At 53.1% G+C, this 6,055-nt stretch overlaps 1 protein-coding gene across 2 annotated transcripts in view; it reads left to right on the forward strand.

Annotated features, from left to right (window-relative positions):
- Positions 1–6,055, forward strand: part of LOC113218286 (somatostatin receptor type 2-like) — a 145,487-nt gene that overhangs the window by 93,752 nt on the left and 45,680 nt on the right. The gene's annotated exons all lie outside the window — the stretch shown is intronic.

The following is a 6,055-nucleotide window of genomic DNA, read 5'->3' on the forward strand; positions in this document are numbered from 1 at the left end:
CGCCCTACCACACCCTGCCTCATTGCACCCCGCCCCGGACCCGGTTCCTCCTTGAAATGGACGTCCGGCTGAACCTTCATCCTCCACCCCCTCGCTCTGACGGCTTGTCACGACCCCATCCTGCCGGGTTACAATCACGCGTTTGGATGGCATTGTTTGGATCACTGCCGTTCCGTTCGGTTCCGTTGGTTTGTTTGATGGCTTATTAACGAGAGAGCGACCGATCATGGTCATGGCAGGGAGAGAGAGAGAGAAAGATAAAGCTCGCCTTTTGTTTTTGCTGGATTTACCTGAAGCGAGACTTGGACAATAAATAGGGCCCGCACTGTTCTTTTCTCTTAGCCTAATAATGTTGTGCATTGAGATTTTTCTAAATCTACAAAAAATACACGAAGGCGACCGCCCTCGCCCTGTGCTATACAGGGAGCGATGAGCGGGTGGGTGGTAGCTTTTCTTTCTAATATAATACAGACAGTCTTTTGAAGCTGTCTGAAAATTAGCGCACCGTATTGGCCGTTGCCGGCACCGCCGCCGCCGCCTGCGGGTGCAGCCACCCCGGGCACCCCCATCACCCTCCCGGCGCGGCCGTGCGGTGCGGCCCGTAATGATAAGACTGGCCTACAGGCTGAGCTCAGCTCAGCCGCGCCACTGTATTTTTCTTTCGAGACGGACTTTAATTTACGAGGCCCGGCGCGTCGTGACGACCTTTAGAGAAAGAGGGAGGAGCAGAGAGAGAGAGAGAGAGAGAGAGAGAGAGAGAGAGAGAGAGAGAGAGAGAGAGAGAGAGAGAGAGAGAGAGAGGAGATGAGTCAGCATTATTGACCCCTCGCCTCGCTAGCTTTTGCCTCAGACGTGATGATGCCGGTCTGGAGTGGGCTGGCCTGCACACTTTGCCAGCAGCCGCCCATGATGCAAGGATAATGCGTGCTTTGCTTGTATTCAAGATAAGGCAAAAAAAAAATGAAATTTGAAAAAAGAACAAAAGTGCCTGGATGAGTAAGGTGAATTTCGAGGCTATATAACAACAAGGAAGTTGTCGGAGAGTTTGTCTATTTCGCGCCTGTGAGTTACTTGCAGCTGCTTACCTCAGACACTTGGCAAAGGGGTGGAGAAACAGGAAGTGGCATGTTGAGGGGAGGGGCCCTGAGCGGGGTGGCTGCGTATGCTCGCCGGCCGGCCAGCCCTGTCTCTTATTGCCTCGCGTGCAGCAGCTGGCGCTCTGATTGGTCTGCACCTCGTACAAACTTCATAAGCCCCCACACAGTGGAGCTCTCCTTGGGCCCTATCGGACCCTTTTCTACCGAACGCACGTGTGTGCCAGTGTGTGTGTGTGTTTGTGTGCGTGTGTGTGTGCGAAGCTGGGCTAAAATGTAGGTTCAGTCGATATTCCAACAAGAGCGGATGGATCTGCCATACGTATGGGGATCTATAACCATTAAGTTAGTTTTGCCGTTTAAAAAAACTGACACTAAAGTCGTGGCGTCATGTTCTTCTGTAAAGGCTATATGTTTTGTCTAACAAGCCATAAGTCCGACACGGCAGCGCGCAGTGTTGTTGTTTTTACTTTTGTTTTGCCCCTTTTTGTCGTGGCAGCAGGAGGAAGAGAGCAGCGAGCGTCCTTGCTATAGTTATCGCCTTGAGTGTGCGTCGCAGCAGTGCAGCCTTGCACGACACTTATCTCCCTCTGGATTTACTATGCAGGAGCCCAAAAGTAGAACAAGAATGCCAAGTAAATTCTGGCGGCGACACAGACGAAGCGGAGTGGCACTACTGGACTCGGTGCGGTGGCTGCGCGGAGAGATGGGGAAAACTTTTACTGCGTAGTGCGCTGGTCGGGGTGAAGGCGGCCCGGCCTCGGCGTCTGGCCGGAACAAAAGTCCGCACCTATTGTTCGCCCAAACGCCCTGGCTTTGCTTTGCTTTGCTGTGGGGCTTCGGCCTCATTTGGATATCGCGTTGAGCGAGTCAAGCGAAACGGCGGCCTTTCGCGAAACCGTACACGACACGAAACGCCTGCTGCGGAACACACCAAGTTTTCTCTTCTCTCCTTTTCTTTGAATTTCAAAAATAAAAATAAAAAATAAAAATCAGGCTAGTTTTGTTGTTGTTGTTTATTGTGTGTGTGTGCGTTGTGTGGATATTGTGAAGTATCCGTGGCGCGTGGGGTGGCTGTTTCCTGTTTCAGCGGGTCTGTTGTTGTGTAGCAGGCTCCGAGTGCGGCCGGCCTCATACCTACCCCTGGCCCCTGGCAGGCCTCGTTTCGATTATCCCACCGCTAATTTCGCCCTTGCTCCCTGTGTGTGACCGCAACAGTGGCAACGCTCCTCCACAGGCCGGCAAATTGCGGTCGTTGGTGGAAAATCATGAGGAATTGGCGATGGGGGTCCACACAGATGCTGGTGTGCTCCTGTGTCCCGGTCTGACAAAGTAGTACTCCGACTTCGTGTGTCCTTTGGGTTTTCTCCGAGGACTCCGACTGTAACCCTGAGTGTGTAACCCGTGTGGCTTTTTGTGCAGAACGGTTTATTGCCTTACCGGAAACACTGAGCACTGTACTGGGCCGCCCGTTATGCGAGGTAGTGTTCCCACTATCAAGCGTAATAGTGCGGCAGGGCGTGGCCGCCTAGCTCTCCCCTCCATCCCGTACAATTCCCGTCTCCTCCGTATCCTGCTCTACATTTCCCACACCCGCACTGTAAAATTCTTCAAACTATATCCTTCGTTCTTTGCAACGTTGCAAAACATTTTCGAGCTTTTTATTGCAACAACTTGATGAAATTTTCACAATGCCGTGCTTATTCATACGCGTGATTTCGTTGTTGTTTATGACTTTCCATCGACACTCGTGTCCATTTCAATAACTATGTGTTGTATACTTGCGAAGCTATTCGAAGGAAGTGAGTAGTCCGTATGGACCGTAAGTAAAGCGTCAAAAGGGTGTCGCTTTTGCGGCTTTGACAGAATCGGTCAATTGAACAACGCGGTGAAAAAAAAAATTCTTGTATTTCAAGACCCGGTCTTGGATCTTTTGGAGAACGCAAGTGGCATTTAAGACCAGGTCTTGATATACAGGTAGGACACTATTTTTGCCGTGCGCTCTGCTCCTGTTTGGGTGTAACTTCTGTTTTTCAACAGCACAGGAGGAATCGCCAACAAAGTTGTATTATTTCGATGGCAACGGAGCGGGCTCCGTGGAAAGGAAACGTCATTGCACGTTCCCGGAACAATGAAAGGCGTCCGTCCCACCCAAATCATCGTCTCTCGCCCAACCAGGTGTAATCCGCCGCGCGTGCGATCCGAGCGATAAACAAGAGGATATTAATTTACGTTGGAGCAACACGACCGGCTGCCCTGAGAAAAATGAGAAGCCGGCACCACCTTTATTGCCTTTCTCCACCCCCCCTCTCGCGTCCACCCAGACCGCTCGCAATAACCCCCCGCCTGCTACCCCTTTTCCCCCACTCTCCGCTGCTGCCACAGACTGTACTGTACACATACACCTGTTTTGCTCTCCGGTCCGGCGGCAGTGGCGGCGGCCAGCAAAGTGAAAGATTGGGCGCAATCGACCTCCTCCTCCGCCTTTCTCTCCGCCAGCCCTCCCCCTCTCCCGCACGACGGCGGCGCGTGTTGTTGTGGTGGAAGGTGGCCGGTGGAAGCCGCCGCGTGACCCGCGCGCCGAGCTAATCGCAGCGTGTGTTTGTCGCGACACGGTGGTCCCGCGGCAATGTTCCGGCGTCGCCCCTAATGCGAGCTGAGCGTGTGAACAAAGGGTGGGGGTTGCGGCGGCCGCTCATACAGTCCGTGATGACGGTGATTGCCGTGCGGACTGTACACGTTCAGGTTCTCTCACCGGCGCCCCGCCCCGGTCCTCGTTGCCGCCCCCACTGTGTGTCCCCGCCTGCCGCGCTCTCGCTCCCCCCCTCCTTCTACTCTGCTCTGCGTGGGCGGCGGCGTGTAAAAGTCCGGCCGAAAAGTTTTCGTCTTGGACGAAGTGGAGAAGCGAGAGCGGAAATAGGAAGTCCATCGGATGGAGAGGGGGAGGGAAGGAGAAAGGAGAAAAGAGTGAGAGAGAGAAGAGGCGGAACAGAACGACATGTCCCCCCGGAGAACTCACTAAAACTTGACGCATTGACTGCGACAGAGAGAAATGGCTCCGGCGGGAGGGACACTTGAACGGGTAAACAGATGGGAATCATGCGCAATCAAAACGCCCCACTGCCATTCCCCCGCCCTTTACACCGCCGCGCCACGCTCCGCCATATCAGCGTCACCACGCTGATACTCGCGGTCCCGCCCCGCCTCGGCCGGGCACGCGCCTCGGCCAGGCACGCGCGCCGACGCCCGGCGCAGCACAGGGGCAACGCCTGAGATAGTTAGTTACGCGTGCCGATTGAGCGCACCACTCATAAGATATTGAGATATGATGCTGGAGCGGGTCTCACCCGCTGCCGAAGAGAGCCAGTCTAGTTTTACACCTCAAACCGTTCGGTTCGGGACCACGCTGGTCGTGGGTCCCTGTCCACCGTTAGGTCGGACTATAGAGTCACGCCCGTTAGGGTCAGTCAGTGAAAGTGCAAGTGTAGATACCTGATCCCGGTGTGTCGAGTCAGTGCTGCAACAGTAGTAACCCGGAGTCTCATTATTTACGAACCCCTTTCAATAACTATCCGGAGTGAGCAAGGAGTGGACAAGTGTGTGCGAGAGAGTGAATCGCCGAGTGGAGACCATCAGCGGGCCCGCGTCGCCGAGTGCCGACGTAGGCGACCATATCCACACCTGAGGCAGAACGGCTGCCTACCCAGCGGGCGCCGAGTGCATCGGCGCGCCACCACCTGTCCAGAGCCAACGCCTGCGCGTCACCACCGAGCCGCGCAGACAGCGTCAGCAAACCAAACACCACAAAGACTGATAGCCACGCTCCGCCACGCCAGTGAAAATCGACGACTTGTTTGTCGTTGACAACTCGCCCCCCGCGCCGCCGTCGCCGTCGACGCCCGACAAGTGAGAATGCGTCGTCTCTTCTTACTTTTATTTTTTTGTTCGTTCGCCTCGTTCGCTGTCGTTTTTGTTTATTCCGCCTCGCCATCCTTGTGTTTCAGCTGGAGAAGAAATTATCTCGGTCGTCTATAACTACGTCGTGCCCTGTAGTAAACAGGACGTGGCAACGGCATGACAAACCTTTCTACTGCACTGAAGAAATAATTTGAAGTAACAACAAGTTTGTTAAATTTTTAATTTTCTATTTTTGTTGAACAACGACACTTAAGTGCAACTGCAATGGTCGTTCGGAAAAAGGAAAAGCGCTTATTTATAAAAGTAAACATCGTCAGGAAACATCTAATTATTTTGAAAAATATTACTTTAACAAACCTTGTTGTGCTACGACAAATGCCGCTGAAATATATAACAAAGTCTCTGAAAATTAAGAACGTATTTTTTACAGTGTAATCTGACGATGTAATTTGCGCGTAATGACACGCTTCACCTCGCGACCTTTTTTGTGTCAGAGTAATTGTCCTCATTGTCCATGTCACCCCTAGGGCATTCGGCATTCAAACAAGAATTGAATCTCTCTGCGGAGCGAGCACGTGGTTAAAAAACGTGGGTTTGAACGTTAAATAAAAGTTGCACATGAAAAACGATATATTCTACCATAGGACCTCCACCTCTCGAAATCGCATGGATACGCTATTCTGACTGAGGAAGGAAGCCTTCCCATTCGTTCCCGCCGGCAACAGGGAACGACTCGTTGCAGACCGCAGGTCAAGAGGACACTCCTTTGGGTACCCAAAGTTGCTGATGTGGCAAAAACTACGTAACTATGAGACCAGCGGGAGCAAAACAGACAACTCTAGCTTGTTTGTGTTGTAGCTTATTTGTTTTTTTCCCTCCCGTGCTGTGGTGCGTCAGGAGGAGGAGGGGTGGCGAGGCATCATTGGCAGGTAAGCTCCTCCCGACCGCACTCCTCTGGAGACCTCTCTGATCCTCCAGCGGGGGCTCCAGCATCCCCCGCAGCAGCGCATGGAGTGCTGGTTGAAAGGGTCCCCCCTCCCCCC

Source organism: Frankliniella occidentalis, unplaced genomic scaffold (assembly GCF_000697945.3).
Source record: "Frankliniella occidentalis isolate FOCC.00 unplaced genomic scaffold, Focc_3.1 Scaffold22, whole genome shotgun sequence".
NCBI classification, from domain to species: Eukaryota; Metazoa; Arthropoda; class Insecta; order Thysanoptera; family Thripidae; genus Frankliniella; species Frankliniella occidentalis.